Below are 27673 nucleotides of genomic sequence, written 5' to 3'. Positions count from 1 at the left end.
AGTGAAAGATCAAGGGCTGCACAAAATGTGGATTCTAGACTTAACAAAAATCAGGCATCCTACAGGAACCAACATCAGTCAGATTCTACTCCACAGACTAGTTTTTGTGTGTTGTTCAGCTCTGTTGCATATCTGCTTAGAGATGATTTAATAAACTTGTTTACTATTCGTAATAAAACTGTCTAACGTGCATTAAAACATGCTTGGACCGTTGAGGCAACCTTTGTCACCGCTCCATTCTCACACAGTAAACTGAAACCAGGCTGGGGAGCAAAACTCCCAAGAAGATATGAAGTGCGTGACAATGTGAGTGAGTTTCACATTTACAGAAGTCCATGTTTGACCACATAGTAAAAAGGCCTATTTAATGGATCTCTAAATTCCTCAAGCATGGAGCGACTGTACAAAAAAAAGAAGGCAGCTGTTTCTTCAAGCGTTCAGCTGACACGGCTAAAAATTGCCTTCAAATCAAAGCTGAAAATAGAATCAGAGCTCAAAGCTACCTGTCTTTCAACTACATGATCGCTGCATCACATCCCATCCAAACTAATGAAAGAATGAGGACAAAACATCAAGCGGCATCGTGGCTCAAATGTTGCTGAAGCTCGCGGAAAAGACGGAGAGTGATTTCAGAGTGGCTGAAGAAGAAGAAGAAGAAGAAGAAGAAGGAGAAGGAGACGTGTAAAGTGTTACATTCTGGAGGTGTGGATAAAGGGAGGGGAGAGCTGGAAATGAAGCTGTTACTGTGATCACAGATCATCGAGCAATTATAGAAACAGGCATTCGCCTGCAGACACATTTCAACACACTGAACGCTAGTTTTAGGAGAACTGTGAACACTGAGGCGACAGTCTTTCAGCATGACACCGTCATCGTCAGCAGCTGTAGACTCAAAGTGGCCCCGAGTACAGTACTGCATCAAAAACCCTGGACCGAATACCGTCTCTCTGGTTCTACCCTCCCATAGCGTCCATTAAAACGCAGTACACGCTGTAACAGCCTTTTTACTGTAATGTTGCATCGTGCTACAGTCCCGCTTTCACCCATAGTCTAATGACTTGGCACCCAAGGGGGTGGCACCCTTGCTGCAAACATACACAAGTATCCTATAATTCTCACTCAACCATGCATTGAGTTTCCCTTTTCCCTTAAGTATCTCCTATTCACATGTAACAAAGACACACAGACAGGAGCACCAAGTATAGAAAAAAGAAAGGTGATCGTTTCCATGAGGTCAAACACAAGTGTACCGAGCTTTCAGTGTCACGCTCTCATCAGTACTTTGTGTTGCTCTCAAGATGAGGCAGGAGGAGCCCGTAGGAAATAGGAAGAGTCACAATGAATTTGTATCTTTTGTCTGTTATATAATAAATAATAAAGTACAGCACTGAAACCCATTATAGTCAAAGGGTGATTTGCACTTTGCAGCCCAAGTATATTAGATATTATGTGCTAAAACACTTCTCTGCTGCATATAAATGAATACACGTTTACTGGTATATTGTCAGCGTATGACTGTGTGTCTATACAATACAAGCAGGGCAGTGTCTCTACAACTGAGTGAGGTACTTGTGCTGTTCGTCTATGCTAGCATGTGTAACATTAGTCACCATGGGTGTAACCTTAGTCATAACTTTGTCATTTATTCATTCATTCATTCATTGTTCCTGCCTATAAGAACGAGGATACTATAAATGTGACATTTCGTCCATATCACCGCATCTTGTCTGGACAATCCCTCCCTCCCAGTCACATGTCCTTCATACCCACATTCCTCTATCCATCTCCCCCCCTCTTCCCCCCCCCCCCACCCAACGCCCCACACGCTGTGCCTGCCTCTGGGTCTAAACCCCTTCCATAACCTGAAATAAACCCAATGCTCTTCCTTTTTCGTTCCCCTCGATCTCTATTTTCGCTGCGTGGGCGGATCACATGAACCCTCCCTGTCACCGTGCCTTTCGCTAAAAAAGCAAAGCCGTCCCTTCTTCGTTGCGCTTTGTGTCTTTCCGCCATGTTAGTCTTTTTTTTTTTTAGGTTACAGAGATGTGTGAGTGCCCCTCGCAGCTCCCAAGAACCCAACCCGTGCACATCACAGCAAAACGTCACAAGTTAGGGTCTCAGGGAATGAGAGAGGTACAGATTGCTTTTTCCAATTGGCCTTTACTATGCGACATACAGTAGATGGTCTGCTGCACGAGCGCTGTGGCTGAGACTCGAGCAGACAATGGCAGCTACCTCTCTCGCTGGCTTTGTGCTGTGCTGTTACCTAAGACTCAGTTTTGCCACTAAGTTCGGTCTGGTCTCGGTAAGTCCGCACCCACGGCATCTCTATAAAAAACCTTTTTTATACTGTATAAGACAATAAGTATCTTGGTATTCTGCGCACGAGTCGAATACCGACACACGGCGTCAATCACATCACACATAATCGCACACTCTTCATGCAGAACTGACCACATATCTTCTTATTGCAAGTGAACACACATGTACTGTGCACACGTGCACTGTAGTCACCACCGAATGGCCATACACACCCAGACGGACATGATGTTCACAAGAATGGCTCTACCTAAGCATATTTTGGCCTCCCTCTCGCTGTCAAAGCCTTTGCTCGGCCAAATCGTAATAATGATAATCGATAGCATAACACATTTCATTCTTCAGTTAAAATGCCAAAAATGCTGCACCATGCACATGCGCAACGGTGCCAGCCAGACGACGAGGAGAGCAGCGGAGACAGAAAAAGGACTGCCAGATTAAAATTGCCCTCCATCGCTTAAAAAAAAAAAGCCAAAGCTCCTTACAACTTATATTATATCCCATCTCCAGACATGGCAGGCTTGTCGGTCCTCTGAGACCGCACCTGTCAATCACGCGGCTCTGGGTGTATGGAGGGAAAGCCTATTCGTCAAGTGGACAGAATGAGATCTGACTGCCCATGAGATGAAGAGGAGGAGGAGGAATGGGAGGTCGGGAGGGTGATGAGACGAGATGCGAGGAAGGAGAGATGGCAAGAGGAAAACTTACCCAGCTGACCGTGATGGCAGAGGCTGCCGCAGTCCTCTCTGTGTGTCTGCGCCGGTCAGCCCGGGCAGAGGAACAGAGGAGGGGAGGATGTGGCCAGACAAAATGAAAAGAGAGAGATCTGTGAGAGAGAGAGAGAGGGAAAAAAGAAAGAAAGCTGGAGATTGAAGCAGAGGAAGAGATTTTAGTGCTGCTAGCTCAGGCTTTTGTTGAACGGATCATTCGGACTAGCACATGAGGCTGCTGTAGCAGATTGCTGCTGTCTAGCCGTCTGCTGCTCAGACATGCAAGACTGTTCCATGTGCAGAGAGAGCGAGAGAGAGAGAGAGAGAAAGAGAGAGAGAGAGAGAGGGATGAAAGGGAGGGCAAGAGTAAGGTTAAAGGGTTAAAGTAGGTGAACAAGAAATATAGCAAGGATGGGTTTAAATTGAAAGTAATACACTTGATTGACACTGCAGTAAATCTTGACACTATGGAGGAAAGAAGCCACAAAGACATAACTCAGCAACAGAAACCGTAGAGAATAAAGCAAAAATCTATTCTTTAAATGCCTTTACAAAATAGGTGTGCAAGAAGATGCATTGTAGCGGGCACCAGTAGTAAAAACGTCATGCACAAGAAAAAAAAACGAGCAGATCAATGGGCCTGAACCGCTGCATGCTCACTGGTAGAAAAATGACAAATGAGAAACAGAATGAGAAAGAAAGACAGGAAGGAAAGAGTTGAACAACAGAATAATAAATGTAAGACAATCTCAGCACTCTCTGAAGTTTTCCATATCAATCACAGTTTTACATCATACCTTAAAAACAAAAAAACAACAAAAAAAACACAAACGGAAGTTCTTGTTATCAGAATTTTGCTGTTATTAAAATTTATGAAAATAGGCTCAGACATAGACCGCCTGTATTGTGAATAATAGGAAAAAAATGTGAAACGCCTGTTGCTGTAGTCCCTATCCACTGCTACTCGCCGCTCTTTCTCCAAGTGACACTACTACCCATCTTCCCCTGTCTGTCTGTCTGTCTCTCTGTCTGTCTCCTGGCTCCATCTGTCTCACATTTTCTTTCTTGTTCCTGCTCGGCGCTTTAGTCTCGCTGTATCACACCTCTCCGTCTGTGTCTGTGCCTCTGTATTTTCTTTCCCTCCTCTGCCTTGCATGCTTCATGGATTGCAGGCTCGAGTCCCCAGGGCAGAGAGGCACTGTAGAGGCTCTGCTTACCCCTCTGTCTGCTAAATACAGCATCGAAAACAGCAGCAGTAGAGCGGGGAAAGAGAAATAAATGTCATCCATTCATTTCCTCCCACAGCTGAAATCACTTACACTCTAAAGGCCTGCTACATGCAGAGAAGGAGAGATAAGGAAAGCCAGAGAGGGAGGGAGAAAGTGGTAAAGTGAGTAAGAGCAGAGGGAGCAAGACAGCAGAGGAAAGAGAGAAAGAAAGAAGGCATAAGATAGGCAATCACATTTATATCTTACAATGTCTCTTTTCAAGCTCCTTTTCATTAAAGAAAAGAAAAAAAATCCTTCTCCGGTCGGCAAGTCCGGCATTCTGTTCCTGTCTCTGTCTCCCTCTGTGTCTGTGAGAGTGACTGGGTATTACAGCGTGCGTTTCATGGAGAAAAAGGAGGGTGGGAACAAGATCGAAAGAGAAAAGGGGGGAGTAAGAGAGAGAAAACGCAGTTCAGGGAGCGGTAAAGGAAATGTAACTGGAAGCCCGGCGGTGTGGTCGTCTTATACTTTACCAGCGTTAGCCGCTGTAAAGCAGCAGAAAAGGCTTGTGAAAAAAGGACGAGAGACAAGATGGTAGGAAAGCAAGACCGATGGGGAGAAGGGGAATTACCAGAGCAGGGTTCCTTTGACGGACAACACACAATGGGCTGAGATCAGTGACAGCAGAAAAATGGCCTGTGTGGTCCCACACTATCACCCTCTTTCCCTCCACCGGCTTCTTTGAGAGTGCATTCTCTTTCACATCAAGATCGATTAAAAAAAAAATCATGAACACAAACTTTGATTCATTTACATTTGTGCCCTTTACTTCTCTATTCCAGCAGTTTTTTTGTTTTTTTTAAAGCAAATGCATCTCTCTGGGTCACAGACATCACATGCTGTGTCCTCTCAAAACATCACATGCCCTTCATTGCAGTGAAGGGTCCGTTCACATCGTCTCTTCATTACAAAGTGTCTTTCTTTACTTTCACTTCCTCTCAAGCGACCCTGACGCTTGGAGTCGGCCACACGCAGAACTAACATTAGAACAGCTAAACGGGACTATTTATAGACATTTTCAGTGAAGGCAAAAAACCTACACTTAGATTCCACAAGGAGGGCGTGGTGTGTGTGTGTGTGTGTGTGTGTGTGTGTGTTTGTGGGGGGGGGGGGGGGTCACTAGGGAGAGCTCCTGTACAGTATGCCTCCTGCTGCATACTGTAACACACTACCCGATGGCCACAACAACACATTCCACACAGACAGGGATGCAAATGAATAAACACTTTGCTTGTCGAGGAAAAAAAGCAGAGTAAGCTGGGTAATTATGCACAGAGAGAACAAAATGACACGCTAGAGTATCGCTGGATCTACTGTAGCTGACTACTCGCTCTCTGGTACTGCCAAAGCTGCCCTGTACTAAGGGCCCCTGCTACATTCTGGCCCACAGAGCTCCTCACTCCACCTCCATCGAACTCGGTGGCCTTGAGACAGAGAGCGAAGGAGTTTAAGTGGAAACAGTCTTTCATCATCACGCCACTCCGTGCTCTACACATCTGCACACGCAGCACACCGCACTACGGGGATACCATCCCTCCCTCACAGGACTGCATCCACTGCCGGGTTTTATTCATTAGATTAGTTCAGACTAAACACTGCTTAAAGGCACATACTTTTATGGAAGTTTATAGCAGGAATATTTGATTAGCAGTGGAACTCAGGGAAATCAGGAAGAAAGCCTGCAGCAGTGTTATAATGTACAGCAATTTTATATATATATATATATATATATATATAACTGCAATTGCTAAAAAGGTCACCTGGTTTGTGAGAAATGTCAAGATATTTATTTGACTTTGCCAAATAAATAAATAAAAAATAAATAAAGCAATAAATTTGATTATTTCATGTAGTTATCAGGGACCTAGATGAATTCAGGGCTCGGTGGTTTTCTTGGTTTGAAGCAGTGAAAAAGTTGTCACTGGCTGTTTTGAGCACAGCATTTTCTTTACCACATAGCTGCGCAGAGGAAATATATATCGTTTTGGTGAAGCGAAACTGAACTTTGTACATAATTGGCTGCCACGATCGTGTTCTTCCCCCTGCGGCTGTATGGTGCTTCCCTTCAGTGGCATCTCTTTCATTAGAGCGGCACACAGACCTCGCTGCAGCAGCATGTTGGTGCTCCCCCCTCCAACTCTCACACGTTTTCCCCTTTATCCCCTGCATTGTGATTGTTCTTAATTTTGTCTTCCTGCCACATATAATCTCATATGAGAGGCAATTTTTGCCATGTTCATGCTAGTTTGTGGAAGATATATTCTTCCTGCACCCTATAAAAAAATGAGAAACGTTGTATGAAACAAAATAAATTTCAAAATATTATTTTAAAAGCTACAAAACCACCTCATACAAAGTATTTACAATCAGCAGAAAAAATCAGTGCCCAGTCTGATACCACACAAAAGTTGAAGTATAGTAAAATAGTCCATGCAGGTCCAGAGTGTGTGGTGTTTCCTCAGGGAAAGCTAGGAGGCTGTACAGTTATCTCCTGTGGTGTCACTCTGAACTATACAACCTACTACCTCAACCTGCGGAACACTGGAGGAAACTGTTGCTTTGTCGGGCGAAATGGATCAAATCCATCACGCTAAATGTAATGTTACAGTATATTGTGACAGCGCACTACATCATGATAAAGGTAGCTATTATAACATCTGGAAATTTCAAAGAAAATTTAAGAAACAGTCGTCAAAATTTCGGTTTCTTGCGAATCCATTGATAACATATCTGACAAATACATTTTTGTAAAAACATCCCGTAATATTGCTGATAAGCCGTCCTGTTCATTGATTTGTAGCACTTACCCATTTAACTAATTCAGGAATATTTGCAATGTCGTGTAATTTTCTCATATGGTCCAGCCCTCCTACTTCGGGTGGGGTTCCAGTGTGAAGAAGGGACACGTGGGGTAAGTTTGGTAGAGAGCATCCTGCTCGTGACAGGGTCAGTGGTGTTTACGTGAGGGAACACAGGCAAGGAGAGCTTTGTGTTATAAATTACTTGCTGTACAGCCAAGACTGTAATTAAGTCTGACAATTCCAATCTTTATGATTAGCTGGTCAAAAGCTGCTTTGACAATAATTACATTGAGTTAGCTGTTTATTCTTACAGACAGAGGGCAGGTGTTGTGTTTGCCATGAAGACACATACCTATAGACACGAGCTTGTGCAGCCAGTCACCACAAGTTCGGATCTACGGGTTTGTGGCAGCTGACGTTACCCCTTCAAGAACAGATAAGAAAGACGAAACCCACAAAACGTAGAAACAGCAAGTCATTTTACAGTCTGATCCTGTAAACTCCACTCATTCAACATAGCAACCCACTCAGTGGGCGTTCAAGCAAAAGAAACACCATGAGCACAGTATCTATCAAAACCGTTGATGTCTTCCACTCTATTTTGTATATTTATGAGTTTAGTCTTCTTTTTACAACATTTAAGGAATACATACTTGTCTTAGAGTAAAATCAAATACAGTTCCTTCAATATATTTTTCATATTTTATATTTTATCAGACCTTTTTCAATGTGGCTATAAAACATATTTCCTGTTTGAGAGCATTGAAATTAAACCCTGGTACACTGAAAAGGCCAGAGCACATGACTGTGATGGACGTGATGTTCGTGTAACCTACTGGTCACACATTCTTCTGAGGTCAACATTTGATTTTTGAAATGAATAAAACAGAATCATTTAACGTGTGTTTTAGATTTGGAAATAAAAAAACACAAAGTGCCAGCAAATAAATGATTTTTCTCTCAGAAAAAAACCAACTTATATTAACTTATTGTGCTGTATAAAATGCCATTTTAGGCAGTACAAGACTAAAATGCAGCAATATGAATAGAATACCCCAAGGCCATTACAAGACCATTTGTATTCTCAGCAAAAGGACAAAATTACATCTATAATCGCCAACAGATAACAAATCCCAAATCTTTCGGAAAATATTCTAAAGCAAGACTAGAAAAGGCTGTGAAATGGTGGATAATCGCACCTGCACAGAATACAAAATATGATGCCAGTTTTAATTTTGGCAGTTTATAAATACAGTTTGTGCAATTATTTGATGAATTATGCATTTCCATACTGTGCAACAACACTGTTCCCCTTGACCTTACCACCTGCAATGAACACCATAAAAACACATACTGTGAACAAATCAGGTTCGCATCGTACATTAGAAACAACACTAAACCAACCTAACAGAGAGAAAACTATAAGTATCATAAATTGCAAACATACCAAGAAGGACTTGATGGTCAGACATCCTCTGGAATCAGATGGAGTCAGGCTCGAGGAGAAGTGTAGGCCAATGCTAAGGCATAAATCAAGAAACCTATAAAAACAGACATACATATCATCAACAACTGACTTTGAACAGAGCAGAAAGTCTAACGTTGACAGATCAGATACCTGTGCACACACATTCCTAAAACCACACAGTCACAAACACGTGGTAATCCAAGCGTACCCTTAAAACACATACGAGACTAAAAACTACAAGCACAACGATTCAATAACAGTAGAAAAAAAAAGAAGCTAAATAACAAGCAAAAGTAGGAAGATAACGTCCCTTCGTTCTGTCCCTGTTACGCCCTCTTAACCCGTTGTCCAGTGCCCATTTTCCGGGGTACAAAAACCTCAAATCGCCTTTAAAAAAATGTACGGCAAGAGAGAAATGGCAAAAGGTTGAATGCGGTAAGATGTGGATGAGGAGGAGTGGCAGCGCAGGGCTGGCTACAGAGAAAGTGGAATTTGTGACCAAGCAAAGGAAAGGGTGGTGTTTTCTTTTTTTTTTTTTTTTGGTGCTTCATTCTGCTTGGCTTTTTTGGATCCCAGCAGGATCCTTGGCTGCAGCTCTGTCTCTTCTTAGTGTTGCCAAAATCTGTACATATTCCTTTGTCTTTAACTCTGTTGCATCAAATCAAATTGAGAGATGAGAAAAGATATAACTTGAAAAAAAAAAAAGAAAAAAGAAAAGGGGAAAAGACCGGCCAACAAAACTAGAGCGCAAGTTTTTCAAAGAAAAGGACACAGCATGAGTGAAAGTGCACAGCAAAGAGGAGATAGGCTTAGCAGTTGAAGGCAAGGGCAACAAAAAATTCATAAAAAAAAAAAAAGTCAAGATGGAAGGTTGATTCGCGTCAGATTTTTTTTCTCTGCAAACATATTATCTCCCAAGTGCGAGCTGCAAAACGTGTCTTCTCTGCTGCTACAACACAGCAGCCTTTCCAAAGCTATGCCACGTAGTGAGAGAGAGGGAGAGAGAGAAAGCAGCCACTTTTTTCCTCCCTCCAAAATGGCTGAGGGCCGGGAGAAAGCAGCTCTGAGCAAAGAGGAAGAGTGGTGCTCCTCGTCCATGCTCAGGGGAGGGCTGGGCGATTCGGCGAGCATCTCTCCCTCGTTTCCCCTCTCCTCACTCATGCCCTTTGTCCCGTTAGCCGTCTTTCAGACCGGACGAATGGCATACAGCTGTGTTGTCAGTCCACGAGGAACTCTACTCGGCCCACCACGCAGAGGGAAGGCTCCGACTGTAACTAGTACGGCTGATGGGGCTTAGTGTGCGTCTCCCACGTGCCCACATCCTGATGCTCCACACTGTTGTCTGGGTTTTATGCTCTTATTTAGTGTCTCCTGAATGTCCTTACAAGACAAGTGACTCTAGTTTGACGACCGTATATTTTCTATTTATGAAAAGCAATATTTACATATCAATAATTGTTGAATTATGCTTTAATCTGTATCTGTCCATGGTTATTCATATATTAATTCCTAACTTTTTTCACTGTGTGTGCCTTGGTTTTAAATAAACATGCGCGTGTGTGTGTGTGGGTGTGTGCGTGCGTGTGTGTGTGTGTGTGTGTGTGTGTGTGTGTGTGTCTTCAATTCAAAAGGGCTATGGATTTTATTTTCTTAATTCCCTATTAAATAAAGAAATGATGCAACCTGGTGTGATTATTTTTTGTGAGCCCACACATTTTTTTCCCCCCCATTTCCGTACATTTGATCCTGTTGTTCTTCCTTCACAGCGATAGGCTTTCTGTTTTATACACTGCATTTCTTGTTCCTGGTAGAGTATACAGCTGTGGATTACCACTGTTTTTACACAAAACACTGCTCATTTACAAAATATTTCCATCCTACACTTGAATGAACCCACCAGCGAAGCCACCCGCACCAACATTGGAGGCGCAATTTCAGATTATTTTTGAAGAAGCTTTTCCTACACTCTTGTACAGTTAGACTGCATTCACAGAAGCCCAATACCAGTAAGTAGCTCTCACTAAAGTGCCCTTAAGTAAGAAATGATAACCCTATATGACCCTGACATCTGGAAGAACAAGAAGCTAATGTGTCTGCAATTTATAAACAGTTACAAATTGCACAATAAGCCATACTGTATCTTAGAAAAAACAAGAATTGCCTTCAGACATAGATTAGTTCCTGTATATCAGCAGGTTACTTTTATGAAAAAAGGACAAATGTTTCGTTCCTGACGTTAGGGACTTGTTTTGCCGCAGCATGCCAATGGGCTGCTGTCTGCTCCATGGTCACCACTTGAATCTAAATGAACAGATTTGACTTTCAGGATATTTGCCAAGAACCCTGTCACAGGGTGGCCACAGAAAAAGGGCCTCTCCAAAACAGAAGGTTGAAGAAAACAGAGTGACCGGCATGGGCATAACCCCAAACCTCGAACAAGGTAACCCCTTAAAGCCTCTCTCAGAGCCTGGGAAAGTGGGGAGGAGAAAGTGGGCTGCCAACAATGGGAAGAAAATCAATACCACATTAAAAAAATATATGATATAAAAAGATAAATGGAGCAGAAGAATACAGGCTTGATTAATATGGATTAATATTGTATTTGACTGTTTTAGGTACTATCTTCTTACTGTATGTGTCATTATTATTGTCCCTCTTGGTCTCACAGTAGCCTGTATGAGTGCTGTACATGTACCAGGCCTTCAAAATAAATTCCTGTGAACAGAACATAAACTAATAATCCACATAGTGATTTACTAGTGTTTAAGTGAAAGATCTATTATTGGCGTGACACATGTGCAGTTGCTGACAGAGACATGACATGTTAACCCCTCCCATGGAAATCTCTTTTGCTTCAATTTTGCAAGTGACACGCTAGGAAAGTTTTATTTTATTAGTGCAGGATAACCTTATAAAGTAATGTCAGATGATAAAGCTATAACACTGTGGTATTTCTTGTTATTAAATGATTTTAAAACATTGTTCGACATTATAAATGGGGAATCACAACAATAGCTCGTCCAGGACTCCTCACACAAACTTTTACCGTGGTTGTCTTTCAGTAAGGTAGTCTTTATTTTCTGGTTCTACTCCGTGCCCGTATGAGGGTCTGTGCTGTCCTTTAGAGACACATAACAGACTGCATACATATAACCTCTCCACCAGACTACAGTATAAACCCAGTAATTTAAAATGCCTTCATATTTCTGTACTACAAAGTGCATTTATTACCCACACCTCCTACAGCACTCAGGATTTTGATACGCACATTTTTTTTGAGTTGGTTTTTACATTCTCATCCTGCAGAAGGAAAACTTTCCTTTCATTTTTATATTTGGAACAGTACTACCACTACTTTTAAATCTTTATTATGGTAGTGGAAAAAAAAATCTATCTAGTACTATTAACTCACTCATAACATGTTTACATAATGTAAATGACTAAAACTAAAACTAGACACTGTATACTCTTCTCATATTGACATATGGAAGATGCCAGGAAAAGCTACAACAATCCATCCCTCTGTCATTCATAGTGTGTCAACTGTTTGTGTATAGGCTGTGATTCACAGATGAGTCAGTGTGTTGTTGGAAGTTTCAACAAATACCTCTACATGTCGCCACTCAGGCTGGTCATTGGTACCAAGTGACTTCTGGGCAGCGGTTGCTTTCCAAAGTACGAGCACATCCAGTTGTGTTCCTCTTTCAGACGTGGCTCGTGCTTATTGGCATTTTAAAGATTATTACAATCATTTTCTGAGTACCTACAAGCAAAATGTAGCATCCCAGGGGGGCGGGCACTGAAAACGGTTGATTTTAATTGTTTGGATACAAATGTCAGAACATGAGATAACCGCCCACAGTCCAGTCTGTCCGTTGTATTATCTGAAGAACTTGCAAGAGTAACTTGAACCTATAGTAACACCTCTGAAAACCACCGGAGCTGTGATTTCAGAATAAAGGTCAGATGTAGGTAAAAGTGGAAAAATGTATATATTAATAACACACATTCATGATGATGAGAGTATCAACATCAAAGTATCCGTGTGTATGTAAATTAGTTGGAAGCCATTGGAGCGTTTTGTCAAACAAAAGGCATTTCTGTCTCCCAAAATGTTGCCGCTCACTACAACCAAAAGGACAGTAGATGTACCCATCTGTCTCCCAGAGACTTTGCTAGAGGAACAAAAAGAGAAGAAGCGTGTAGTTCATGAAATAAGATTGGTTTCAGAATGTTTACAGGTGTGCCTATACATTCTCGGGAGGCAGGGATGGGACGATATAGGATTATATAGAACAAATTAAAATTAATTTTCCATCATTGGGATAATTGTGAAGGTAGAGAAGAAAAAAACTGAGCCTGATTTTAAAAATACAGGAATTATCATGTAAGAAAGAAAAGACTCTTTTTTTATCCTTTATTCTTATTTACAAAAAAGATGGGTCCTATCTTTGATGCAATAAAAAGAGTTTTAAACATATTTTGATGATAATCTGTTAGTATCGTGAATCACAATTATTCTGGCCAGGATGATCCTGACATGAAATATTCATGCCTACTCACAAGGACTTAAAGTAATCATGTAAGTAAGAATAATTAGCTGTAAATGTAACCAAAGAACCTGCATATCTTGCTCAATCTCAGCGTTTACTCCCATAAACGTTGACTTGCTTTGTTCCTTCTCTCCATGGTTGATATTTCCCCACATGTGTTGTATTTAGAGATATCTCATCATTGAACGTGACTGTTGTGTACATTTCAACTGTCTGTGAAGGCCTTTGTGTAGATGTGAACCCCATGTTCCGCCCAGTGCAACAGAATGAATGTGTAAAGCCTGCACACTGCACACTGCAATCAAGACAAGAGAGCAGGATAAAGCAGCAGTGGGAGACACCAGACAGCAGCAGTATTTATTACTGTACATTTTTATTCACGCTCGTACATCTTTGCTTCTTGATGATTCAATCCATTTTAAAAAAAAAAAATCTTTTTCCCCCCTTTCATCTCACCAATCTCTCGCAGTTGCTTGTCCCTCACTGTTCCCTCCTCTCACTTCCCTCCATCGAATATTCTGCTCACGCACAACTGCGGCACCCATTCTCCAGTCCTCCCCATTAATCCACACCACAGACATCTTGGCCCACTGTCTCGTCTCCCTCTCGACGTGCACTCAGAACTCTCAAAGTCTGGGCCATTTCAGCAGGGAGTGCCCAGCCATTTTTCACAGGCCATGAGGCCCACTGCTGCACATACTTTTTTACTGTAAAGACTAGCAGTATATCACGCTCTCCCGCCCTCTAAATACCACTAAATAGAGAAACCTAAGACGGCCTCCTCATCAAAGAAAAGGTCATATCAGGATACGCGGCACTCTAATCTTTACTCAAACAACACACAGTATATAACCTGTATGTTCAGCCATGCCTAACATTTACTTTCAGCCATTGCAGGAAAAGCTGCACAAAACAAACGGATGGCTCAGTTCAGCCGGGTCTGGCCGGGCTGTGATAGGTGGCCGGCTCTGCCCTGTTTCAACCAGGTTTGACCAGTTTCTAAAGACAGTGGAGGAGCTGGCCTCGAGTCAGAAAACCACTAAATCTTTGCCATTGTTGATAAAACTTTACCCTGAGCATGCTCCGCTTACTTGATAAGCTTTCGATTAGTAGATGTTAGCTTTAAAAAAAAAATGCTTTTATTGGCTTTTGAGCAAAAAGGAAAAAAAGTTTTCCTTTAATGTTTAATTTTCCTCCATAATGTTTGATTTGATTGCTGATTATCATTGTGATTATAAGAACCAAGAACCACAATTATCAACGAGTTGCATTATTCACATCCATTAATCCCACTAAAACCATCTAAATAAACATTTAAGTTAACCTTAGGTTTCCTCTCGACACAGTTACATTTATGTAAATTAATGGATAAATATGAATCACAAAGTTTTTTCAAACTTTTTAAATGTTATACTTTCTCTCTCAACATGCCTATCATCTTAGCATAAAGTATGGATTGAACTTTTTAAGTATTACAAATCCCAGTTTGACTGAAGTGCAGTGTTTGACAACATAGCAGTCCATTTTATTCATCAGACTGAGACGAAGCACAAAGTAAAACTATCCATTATGGGTGGCACAGCGCTTCTGGGGATTCTTTGTGGTATGAGCACAATGACATAGCAGGGGTAAGGCTGTAAGAAGGAGGAAAAAGATCTAATTACTGTATTAATTACTTAATTTCTATTCATCTGCAGGATCCACTGGCTTGTACTAATCACTTTAAGAATGCAGCCAAACGCTCAATATTAACACATCTTCCATGACAGGAGTAAGAGTGTGGGCCTAGGAGGGGATGAAGAAATGAGATTTACAGGCAAATTAAAGCGACTAATGCCATGAGACTTCAGCTCAACTTGTACATCAGGGAAGAAAACTCAGGGAGGTCACTTCTTTTTTTCTTTTCTTTGTGAAGAGCACTTGTTCTTTACTTAATTGCTGGCAGTGCACAGTAGCAGAAAAATGCAGATGATAGAAAGTGTATTTCCAGATATTTCACAGCTCAAAACTGGTGGGTGGATCGTGAGTTTACCCCCTCCATCTTCCTCCTCTGAAATGAGGGCTCAAGTTAAATTGTACAGCAGTGCTTTGAAATAGCCCACAGTGCCTCATCAGCCACCCTCCTCTCTTGCCATTTCTTTCATTCTCTCACCCTCCACTCCTGCCATTTCAGACCCTTATTTCCCTCCCCCTCCCTCCCTCCCTCCCTCCCCTCCTCTCATTCATTCAGTTTAATTTTGAACTCTGCACTGGTAGACAGGCAAAGAGGGTAGCTCCATGGTTACCTGGCACCAGGCCATCTCATTACACTGCCAATTGATTCTGGCCTGCCGCCATGTCCGCTGCCTGCCGCCCCCCACACCCCCACACCCTCCAACGTCTCTGCACCCCAGACTGTCTGCAGCAAAGGAGAGTTCAGAACACACAGGAAGGGAAGAGGCAAACAGCTTCACTTATGTGCATCAAACTTAGCTCCCATGCACGCACTGCTGCACACATTTAGAGCACAAACAAATACTCAGTTAGATAATTAGTACACGGAGAGCTTTGTTCAAGACTAAAACTACGCACTGTATTTCTCATAACCCCCTCATACAGTGTGCAAGTCAATAAAGGTACAAAACCACAATTATAGTAAAAGGTAAAGCAAAACATTCCAACAATAATCATATCTACACTAATTGTCACTTTTCTATTAAATACATCAGTCTGGAGATTAAATATGGATCCTATTAAGAGGAATAATGGAATCATAAATTTGATTTATATTAAAAATCATCTCAATAGTTTTGAGCGAGCAGAAATTAATCTATTTTGCAAAAAGTTAACATTGGCTCCACTGACACCACAAAATATGATATTATGTAGTCATAACTTAACAAAATTTGAAAAAAGTACAAAAATAATACAAAAAATAAGGTAAACAAATGCTGGAAATGGATGAGGAAACTTATGTTTTGCGCTACCTCCAATATTACTTAATTGCTGTAGACATACAGTATATAAGAAAAGAACAAGCTTTAAACTTGTTAAATAAAAAATACATAATTTAGGACCTAGGGCTGGGCCATAATTAAGTACGATCATTTTTCTTCCTAATGACATCATATTGTGGTGAAATCATATATCGAGACTTCAAGATACACAATTATGTTGTCTAAACTGATAATAACTAAGCATATACTAGCTCCAAATTGCTCAGAAAATCTGAAATGATAAGCATTCTGCTCATGGAATTACACCAGTGTCGTTAAATCATAATAATAATAATAATCTGATTACTCTGCATTTGTGGACATGCATGCAATCATCAGTGTATAGCTGGAAATACTTTTCTATATTGTTTCACTTGAAACTGTTTGTCAAGTATTCAAGTCAAAATTCATGCAAAAGTAACCTTTATCATGTGGGCATTTCATAAAGATTAGATATGTATTCAATTACCAGAACACATGATATATCATGATATACATCAGTATGAAGTTATCTACATCTGGATAGAACATTTTGGTCGTATCTCACAGCCCTTTAAGGACCGTGGTTGCATTGCACTTTTGCCTTTACGATAACCAACTAAGCAAGAATAACTGTGATATCAAGCGTTCAAAAGGAAAATTTTAGACCAGTTTTAGACCAGACAGAGTCCTCATAGGGCGATCCTCAAATACTTTTTGGGTAGCTTGGAGCTGAAGAAGTCCGGATCAATGTCATATGACTCATCTTGCCCTGTGAGACTCGGTCAGCGGCAGTGAGTGTTGGGGCGGGTTCACTGCTGAGACTTCATCTTACACAGCATCTGTCTGCTGTAGGTGTGACTCAGACAGTCGCCGCTCGCCTCTCCTTCTGCCGCTGCTGGCAGATGCCGAGGTCGTGGCCCCTCGGTCACCGGGGACTTGAGGGGACCAGGAGTCAAAGGGATCATAAAGCCATATGACAGTGTGTCTACTGTGCCTTCGATGCCCCCATATATAATGGCCATTCATTCATGATACAGTTAATAGTGTAAAAGGCAGACCACAACCTGCGATGGGTCATCTGCGGTCCAACAATGACGGATTTGTGGTTTCGAATATCTACGTGTTTATATGATGAATCTCTAAATGTGGGTATAGCTATGCAATGTCTTACACTATACTTACACCAACTCATATCCAACTCACCATTCGCTCATTCACACCACTGCTTCTATTACTGTACTGTTCAATGTAGGATTGGTTAATCACCATACAACCCAAGGCTCACAGTTTGGTTCTCCACCATTCACTCTCCATTCCCCTTTCTGCTTAGTTTAGCGATGAAGTCTAAATAAATTATATTATGTCATTATATTAAATCCCCTTCATGTAAGTTGGCAGACTGAGATATGAATGAAGACACAGATTGATCAATGACTGTACAGGGAAGATCCTTTAAATAGGCTAACCTATCTCAACTAAAAACAAAATATAGTATAAAATACCATGCCAAGTCATTTTGTACCGATGGAGCCTTTTTAAAATGTTTAAAAATATGCTGCCATTCTGACAATATCCAGCTTCATCCATTCACGCATTAGTAAAAGTAAAAGTAGGCTAAATCTATTCAGAGCAAGACTTTGGAGTGCCACCCAAAATATCTGCAAATGAATCCCAATCAAAAGGTACTCCTCTCTTCATTTTAGTAAGTTAACGAATCACACACTGAATTTGAGATTCAGCCTTGAGAAATGATGGAATGATGAAAGATTGATGCATAACTAAAGTGTCAGGAATTATTTTTCCTCACAGGCAATGTGAACATGAATCTTCACTGTTGTTAAATATGGGCATATGAGCCAAATGAACATATTTATTTCCTGTCCAAACACCCTTCATTGTACCACCTTGGACCGCTTGTGCCTCCACTTATTTAGACTAAGAAGTCTGACACATTATCCTCTACTTTCACAGCTTTAGTTGGCAAACATTCACACAGATTCTAAAGCCACATGAAAAGTACTGTATAACATTCTTCTACTTTTACACAACTTCTTAACATGGCCTTCAGACATAAAACTGGTAAAGCATTTCATTCATGCAACTCCGATCAGTGGCTTAACTTCAAAAGGGACGTAATCTGTCTGCTTCAGGACGAGGCCATCGATTTCATCCTAAACTAGGCAGGTGAGTTCCATAGAGTTCTATATGAGTTAAGATACTTTAGGTTAGAAATGTATCCAGATTAAAAGTGCTTCGATAGATTCATTATATTTCTAAAATGAAACACCAAAAAGATGAATCACAATATCAGCAGCCTCTGAATTACTATGAAGACTGCTTGATGCACTAAAGCCACAGAAACTAGTCTCTTGATTGAGCTGACGCTGTTATTCCAACAGAAAGAATTTTAATAACCTGCATAGCTGACTGTTAGTGTGTAAAGGCACATGGAGTGAAAGATGAGATTACTATAAATATTACCAAATCAACCAAAGCTGTATGTTAATACAGTCCAAATAGATGCTTATACTTTGAATATGTAAATTGTTTTTGTTACTTACTTTTGTAAATACCTTGTGTCTATCGATGTAGCTATCACACCTACTACATGCATCTGTATATATACAGTATATATATATATATATATACTGTATATATATATATATATATACCGTATATATATACCGTATATATATATATATATATATATATATATATATATATATATATATATATAGTAGACACCATTAATATTTCACTGTGATGACTGTAATGAGGAAAGTCAGTGAAGAGATTTTCCAGTGCGAATCTGTCTCTCTAAAAACGAAGGGATGGAAATGGGCCTCCCCATTTTGGGGCCCCTTTCCTGTACATGCACACGGGTTGTTTAAGGACACAGTGAACCAGGCTACCCAATCTAGGGAAGGGGCCATGCAGGGGGAACAGTGACAGGACGGCCAAGTGGAAGAAACTCCCATGGAATCCTCGGAGCTCAAGCTGCTGGCTTAATGCTAGAGGGAGTAAAGAGCACTGGAAGAGAGAGACGGGATTGGTTGATGTGAGAAAAAAAAAAAGAGAGGGAGGAGCCTGTTCCCCAGGAGGAGACTCGGACAGATTTATGGACTTCAGCAGCAAAGATAAAAAAAAAAAAGAATAAAGGTGGTGTTCAGTGCAAGTGTCTCTTAGTGTGACAACTTAGACAAAGTAAAGTTACAGTACATATGAGAGGTACTGTAAAGCACCTCTGTTATAACCACCCAGGTAACAACCCATAAGGCTGGAATTTGTGACATAATATTTGGAAAGACAAGGTCTTGCTCAATGACTTAATATGTGTGATTTCAGATATTTATTTTTGTTTTTAAATAATAAAAAACTGCATGGAAGCAGAGCAGGTTTGGGTCGGTGCAGATTTAGATGACAGCCCATCACACCTGTGGTCTTGGGTGAATGGGAGCTGCCACGCTGACCTTCTCCAGTTGCCCTCTCCCGCCCCTTCTCCCTTTTCTCTCCCCTTGTTACCTTGTCTCCCCCTCTTCCTGCGTTCCTCTCCTTCTGTTGCTCCCCTTTCTGTTTGAGTGTGTCTGGGTCCTGCTGGAGAGGCTTTGTCTGTGAACACTGGAGCCCGGACCGGCCCACGGGGGCCAGATCCATGAATACCCACACTGTGAGAGCCACTCTTTTCTCTTCACACCACTTTCTCTACTGGAATGCCTGAACAGTGAGGTAAGAAATGCACGCACGCGTCGCCATGTACACACACACACACACACACACACACACACACACACACACACACACACACACACACACACACACACACACACACACACACACACACACACAAGCATACAGTACGAGTGCACGCACACACGTTTTCTCACTTTCTCTGCCTTGCACACACACATCCACACATCCACCGCACTTTGCACACAAACTGAGTGAGTCATGCGGTGATGAAAAGCCAGTGTTTTGTGTGTGAACCCTCTCACCCTGGACTCACATCCTGAGAGCCTTTCTCCTCCATCAGTCCCTGCCAAGCTCTCCCTCTAATTAAAGACCATTGGGTCCAATAGCATTGGCCCAGCTTTCCCCAGACCATGCCCCATCCCCGGCTCACCGAGGTCCTGAGCAGAGCAGAATCTATGTGGAATGTGAATGACTGTGGTGATTAACAACTTCTCAGGGTTTCTAATTCCCTAGTTAATGGTGTGTGCTTGGCCGGGAGACACAAGCCTGCTTTACAGAGAGGCTGGCCTAATAGATAGACTTCAGCTGACAAGGGATAGTCTACAGAAGCATCACAATAGACTGTTTTTAAATTAAGATATGACTGTACTGTGCAGTGCAGAATTATAAAATCTTATAGTGGAAACCCATATAAAACAAATTCAATGTGATTCTGCCAATGTGAATTTGACACTGTATGTAATAACAGGTGTAATATATTCAATTCAGCAAGACTTTGTGTCAGCTGGGCCAGTTACTGAGGCTCAAGATGAAGATTCTTCTTAAAGGTGCAGGTCATTCAGACGACGGTGCAGTTTGCTCCATTTGGCTGTGATTAATGCTGCAGGACCTCAGCGGGCAACAAACCAAGCATGTGAGGGAGAGGCCGTTCCATCTGTGTGCAAAGTATGCTTCAACTGTGCTTGAATCTGGATTGCACTATTTTAGGGGGCACATTTGTACCACAACTTGATTCGCACACACGTCTCAGTGAATCAACCAGAAAGCTTGTTCAACTGAACCGCAAACACTTAAAGGCAATTTGGACAACTACTGAACATAAAATAACAAAACAATAACAAAATGACTACATTCAACACCATACTTATCCATTGTAGTTGCTATTAGGATGTTGCAGTATAGTATTATGGGATCGCGTTGAATCACGCTGTGAAAATTATAAAGTAAACGAGAGGGACACAAAACGATGTTTACAGGTAAAAAGCCCGAGCAGCAACCAACTCTGCGAAACCAATTGGTTGTGAAAGAAATATAGAAGAGCAATAAGCTGCAATTTTTCAAATGGTCACATAAAGCTGCACCAAGTAAACTCAGACTTTCTTTAAAAATACAAAGAGCAAAATTTAGTCACGAATAGTTTCCATCAAATGTTAAATACTAAATAGTGTCGAGAAGGAATTTGTTTTTGCTGGATTGGTATTGGCTGTATGCAGCCTGATCCCTTTCTGATCCTGTTTGTTTGTTCATGCAGGAGAATAACTCTCCACATATATTATGTATATATAGTAAATTCTCCTATTAGACACTAGTCACAAGTCAGAAAAAAAATACTAAAAGAAGAGTCAGATGACTACTATTGGTGACAAAAGGAAAAGCCAACCAGGCAGGGTTTTAGAGAGACTTGAATGACAGACCTCGCAGCCTCTCATGCTAGTCTACTCTTGCTTGTCACAGCAGGCTGCCACCCCTTTGCCTACATTTGGATTGGCAAACCCAAAACCCAGGATGGAAAAGTCCTTCCTTTCAGAAACGTGTGGGTGATGTCACTGCGTCCTTGCAGCGTCTACAGTCTGCGGTATAGCGCCTTTCACCTTTAACAAGTTACTCTTTTACATTTTGGACATTGCTCTCTGGAAGCCGCGTCACCGAGTTATTTTAACAAACGACCGGCGGAGCACTCCGGTTTGGAAATTGCCAAACATTACACAGACATTAGCAGACCGTTACACACGTCTGCTGTAGAAGTGGAACAGAACAGCCAATGCTCTGAGTCTGTGAGACGGCGGTAATTAGTCTGTAAGAAGGAGATTCAGAGTCAGTGCCGTCTAGTGCAACAAACAAGTGGCAATTGACTTTTGTAATTAGCCTCTCAGGCAATAACAGCTCACTGACTGAAAACTAAACTGCTCAGGATGCAACTTGAGCTACCTGCATCACGATGAAATATCAGTGGCCGATTCTGAATCATCCCTTATTGTTTATTCAACGATTAATGGCGTTTCCTTTTTTGTTTGTAATTCTAAAAATGAACAAATGTCTGAGCTTGTGATTCTTAATAAGGTGCAGTAGAGGTCATTATCCCCTGAATCTATACCCATTATCAAGGAGATATAGTAATTGAAGCAGAGGAGAAGAGGATTATCAGGCTTTGACATCATTTAGAGGGTGAATTTGGGTAAGATGGGTCTCAGATTGCTGCTCCACCACCTCTAGACAAGGACATACCGTCAGCCAGAATCTCCTTTGTCTTTTCTTGTTGCGATTTGTGGCAAGTAGTTGATTTTTTCCCCTTTGGTTGACCGTTTTCTTTGGTGTGTGGGGAAATTATGGAGTTCTAAATCTGTCTTAATGTAATTCATTGGTTAATTTGCTTTTGTAATGTTTACAAACATTGGATAAGGAGATTTGATTTATAATTGGTTTAACAAAGCTAAGGAACAATTTAGTTGAGCTCAAAGCGGACTCCAATATTCCACAAGAGCACAAACTGCAGATTCTACAGATTCTGCAGTTTGTGGAAGTTACCCTGTGAAAGTTTTTTGACTGTTAAAAAAAAAAAAAAGACTGCCACTACTGCAAGAATACAAGATATACTGTAGACTATATGCACTAACTAACAATTACTGACTTGATGGAAAAGTTTGCACCGCATCCCACCTGTACAAACAAGAGCTCTTGTTTCAATCAATTATTTAATGAGGACTAGACATATGGCCTCTAAAAGATGCTGCTACTTCATCCCTGAAATCATAACAAAATGGCAAACAAATAATAATTATAACCACAAAAACAGTCACAGAATAAGTATTAAGCAGTACTAGCACTTTCTAGTATTAAGAAACATTAATAAATACTAAATAACTACACATACTTAAATGTTACAAAGCAGATGTATAGTCTCGTTTTTACTAAAATACAAAAAGAATCCTTGATGCCAACAATAACAAAAATAAAAGGAATTATATATTCATCCCCTTAAGATACAAGCATTTAAAAGGCTGTTTTCTGACCCCAGATTGACCCCATTAATATAAAAAATGTATGTAGACTTGGTGTTTTATATTGAAATATTACATTATATAAGTAGTACATTAAAGTTAAATTAAAGCTTCACGTTTTTAACAAAAAGTAATATTTTTATCGACTGAAACAAAAAACAACTGAAAAACTATTACAGCATGTGACTGCTCTCTAAATTCAGGAGGTTCACTTACAATATGTATAAATACAAATTCTACAAATATTGTACTGGAATTATTTCCCTCCATTCGCAGTTACCCTTCTAGAAGAGAACACTTAGTGTCACTGTATTCTTCCTCAACTGTGGGTCATTAGTTTAGATGACTCAGCACTGTGTATCTCTCGATAGAACAACTGCTTTTGTTTCAAACGCAATAAATCAGAAAACTTTGCTGGGTGTGTCTTTCCAATACCACTTGAGACATATGATTCAGAATAGTGGAAAAGCCATTATGAGCAAGCACAAATCCTACATTTTTGCAATCAAATAACTCAAGTATGTGAGCGTTTAAGGCACGAGGGTGTGAAGACACCACTGTGGTTTCCTGTACTATTGTGTCTGTTTGTCTGGTGACTCAGATGCACTTTCACTTGTGGTGAGCACATTAAACAAACTGGTCATTCAACCGCATTTCCACCAGCAAAACTCCGCCTAAATCATTTCCTCGACCACACACACGCTCGCACACGTACATGCTCATTCTGGAACTATCGACCATATATCGCTTTTTCGTAGTCTTGTGCAGTGGTGAGGGTGTGAGATCCACAGATCCACCCAAGACTACGGTGTACTGTGTGCAGCTGCTCAGCCTTTCCAGTGCAAGCAGACACACACACACACACACACACACACACACACACACACACACACACACACACACACACACACACAACTTTGCGAGTCAGGGACGGATACAGACAGTGGGCAGAGAGACTATGGTCTGCAGTGTCTCTCGTCAGCTCCGACACATCAACCAATCACATTCCTGAAACCCTCGTTACACACTGACCTGCATAATGACGTAGTCAACAGCCGCAGAGCAAGCAGTATTTATAAAATAAATAAAAGAAAATCAAGAGTCATCTGAATTTTTCATCAGTAGCTCAACACTGATACAGTGTTTTCATAAACTTCATGAAACAAAGACATTAATTCAGGAATCCACCGAATTGTAATGCAGCTTTTATAAGCAGAAAAAATGCAGGGTTTCAGCAACATCATCATTCAGTTTCAGTCAGAATAACACAGATCAGTGATTATCATAGCGACAAAATCTGAGACAATATCTAGTTGTACATCCTAATACTGCAATCATTTAGATGGCTCTCCCAGACAATGGTTTCAGTTAGCTTTGTGTCTCCAATCATGTCCGTGATTCAAAGAGTCATGTGAAATGTAATGGTCTGATTATCAGGTTAAACTTTGTTGAGAGGGAATAAAGAGGCTGGTTTTCTTCTTCTTCTGTTTCAGGTCAGTTGGGGGGGGGGGGGGGGGTTCAGACACATTCCTGTCGTGCCCAGTAAAACAAAAAAGTAAGAATCTCAGTTATGCGACTGCCATCCCTGCAGCCATTATGATTGGAAAAATAATAATAACATAATATCTCAGAATCCAACCCGGACATGAAGTAGAGTATCATGATGCACATTTCAAAGGCTGACGGTGATTTAACAACTAATGTGCAAAACTGAATGTTTTTTAACTGTAAGATATAAAAAAATCATTAAAAAGCAGTTTTATAGTCTTGTTTTTACTAAAATACAAACAAAAAATGTAATTAATTATTATTAATACCATGATACAAAACAACACTTTTCATTTAAAAAAATCTTCTATATACAGTTGATAACATATAATCTGTGAAGTGGTTTCGCAAATGTGCATAACTGTGAAGAATGATAAATTCCTGTTGCTTGGCAGACCCAGAAATGACAATATTTACAGTGAGATATGAACTTTTCTACAATGTTTTCGCCATTTTTGCCATTATATAATATTTTGCATGGTATTACCTTTACCTCCAAACATAATGCAAGTGTGTGATCGGCTCAATAACACCTGCTTCACAGAGGACTCACTTTCCCTTTCAACTTCTTCCAACATGAATTTGTCCACTCTTATTGCAAATACACACCAAGTTCAGCCCTTCCATTGGACCCTGCCTCAAAAAAACTGGCTCACCTGGACCTCAAGATCCCGATACAACAACCCAGTGAGACTACAAAGAGGTGAATTCACCATGATGGTAATCCAACTGGCTTCTTCTGTTCTGAACTGAAGACTTCAATAAATATTATATTTTCACATCTTGCATAAACTAGAACATTGTTTTTTATAGATTAAAAATGTGCTCACGCTGCTAGACATAATCATTTATTGTAAAAAAATAGCAAGCTCTCAGAGAGAACATATCAGTCTGAACAATTCAATTATTACATTCTCAATTAGACAAAATGTTTAGAAATGTTTAATCTCTGTGGGTGAGGATGGATGAAGATCAAAATAAACATTGTGTGAGACAATCATAAATACATCTGCCAGACTTTTTCATTAGTAGTTCAAAACAAAATAGTTAAACATTTTGATAAATGCCATGACCTGCACCCTAATCCGGACCTATACCAAAAACAAATGATTGTTTTTTTATCCACAGCTTTACACAAAAAATCAAATGAAATCTTTTACCAAGTTCTGGAAATATCTAAAACAAACGTGACCAAAAATATATACCTGCCAGAGATAACAACTACGTAATCTGAGCGCCCTATTTTAAAACATTGAGGGGCAAATTTACAAAAGGATTGTGCTCCTGTACTATTTGCATATATTTAAATTAGGCATTATGCATGCTGAAAAACCTTTCCTTTCTATGCAAATGAGCCTCATTGCAAAAACTGTCCAATTCACAAAGATCAGCGTTAATATCCTCACGTAGTTACAGGGAGATTGTTCACGTCGTCAGAGAGTTGGTGGTAACTGAAGCGCAGGAGTCTCACCAAAATACAAATTTCCTCCGTCACGTTTAAATTCCTTGCCTGACGTTTTGATAAATACCTCTGCACCTTGTCGGTCAGGACCTGTAGCTTGCGGTCTAAAAATGTAATTCCTTTTTTTGTCAGCCATTACACTGCCTAGTGTGCTCTTGGCGCAAAGGCCCCATTTATACTTTGCCACATGGTTAATTGCAACCAGACAGAAAAAAGGGGCAAATTGCCCTCTGATGCAAAACTTTACGGCCGTTTTTTGCGCTTTAATATCATCACTGCAATATCTTTTGTGAATCCAACCTTGAGACGAAACAGATAGTGGTTGTAAGTGATGCACGGTGCCATCAATGGCCGATATCCATTGTTTGTGAATTTCCCTGCGAGTAGCTTTAGAAATTCAGTATTTCATTATTCTTTAGCATATTTCTCAGATAGACCCAAAAGCTCCGATATCTACTCGGATCATTACATTTAGGCGTTTATCTGTGGTGTAAAATATGACATATTTTCCAATAGGCTGACTGACAGACACGGAAGCTGACAAGCCACATCCCGGGTTGATACTTTGACTATTAACAAAGGCTAAGGTTTGAGTGCAGTACAGTAACAACCATGCTCTCCACATGAGGCCACGAGAATATGTACCTAATGAGATATATTATATGGAGCATTATGTCTCAATTGTATAGCACCGAGATATCTACGCTCTTTCACGATATCCCGACAAAACTCTCTTTGTCCACTCAATGAACATTAACCTTGTAAGAATGAATGGCTGTCATGCATATCTATTATGCTAACCATAATCATATGATTCTGTTTCAGATCAAGGTGAGGTGAGGTGAGGGACAATCCAAAGTCAAAATTCAAATGAGATGGAACTTAGGAAGTGAATGAGTGAGGGATAAAATACCTGGTATTCAAACAGAGACCAAGAGTCCCCTCTCGTATTTGTCTTCCTTCTCCTTTTCTCAACAGTGAACAGAAGAATATGATATTTGAAGGCAACAGGGTGAGCCGTACAATTAGCTATTGTTTTCAAGTGCAATCGTGCAATCGGGAGGTCGGAGGAGAAACGCTGCTGAGTGTAAGCCTAATTCTACTTACGGTGTGTCATTTAGAGACACAGACATAGTATTGAATTAACACATCTGCAGGTAAATATTTCAAAATATGGTTTTAACCATGAATAATTCTATCCCTTCTAACAATCAAAATGATATGCATTAGTTGATAGCAGCATAACATTCTTAATATTAATACATCATTGCGTTTATGTCATCTCGGTCATGTACAGAACGCTGTGACTTGTGCAGAAGTACAGCACAGCAAAAATGCCCCCTTTGAATAAATTATCCCTGTATTTACTCTTCTCTTTTTTTTTTATTACTACTGCTGCTTTCTTTGCTGCAGTGCTCTGTGATTGGTTGAAAACATGTGTCAAGTCACTTGAATGCTGTGAGGATAGGGAGTGTTATTGGCTGGTGCTCCAACCCCACTCCACCCCCGCCAACCACCCACCTCCCAAAGCCAAGGCGTAGATGAGTGGGTGAAGCAGATGTGTGCATCAGGTGGGGCTGCACTCCAAACCAGGAGGAGGAAGAGGAAGAGGAGGAGGA

The 27673-nt window shown here is 40.7% G+C and overlaps 1 long non-coding RNA gene across 1 annotated transcript in view; it reads right to left on the bottom strand.

Moving 5' to 3' along the window:
- Positions 1 to 8551: 8551 nt before the first annotated feature.
- Positions 8552 to 27673, bottom strand: part of LOC137876549 (uncharacterized) — a 33861-nt gene continuing 14739 nt past the window's right edge. The window contains exon 3 of the long non-coding RNA XR_011103446.1: positions 8552 to 8639. This is a non-coding gene — a long non-coding RNA (uncharacterized lncRNA). The remainder of the gene's footprint in view (positions 8640 to 27673) is intronic.

Source organism: Cebidichthys violaceus, unplaced genomic scaffold (assembly GCF_023349555.1).
Source record: "Cebidichthys violaceus isolate CVI_PGR_0920_01 unplaced genomic scaffold, fCebVio1.0.p SCAF_20, whole genome shotgun sequence".
NCBI classification, from domain to species: Eukaryota; Metazoa; Chordata; class Actinopteri; order Perciformes; family Stichaeidae; genus Cebidichthys; species Cebidichthys violaceus.
This window is presented reverse-complemented; position numbering and strand designations above follow the sequence as displayed.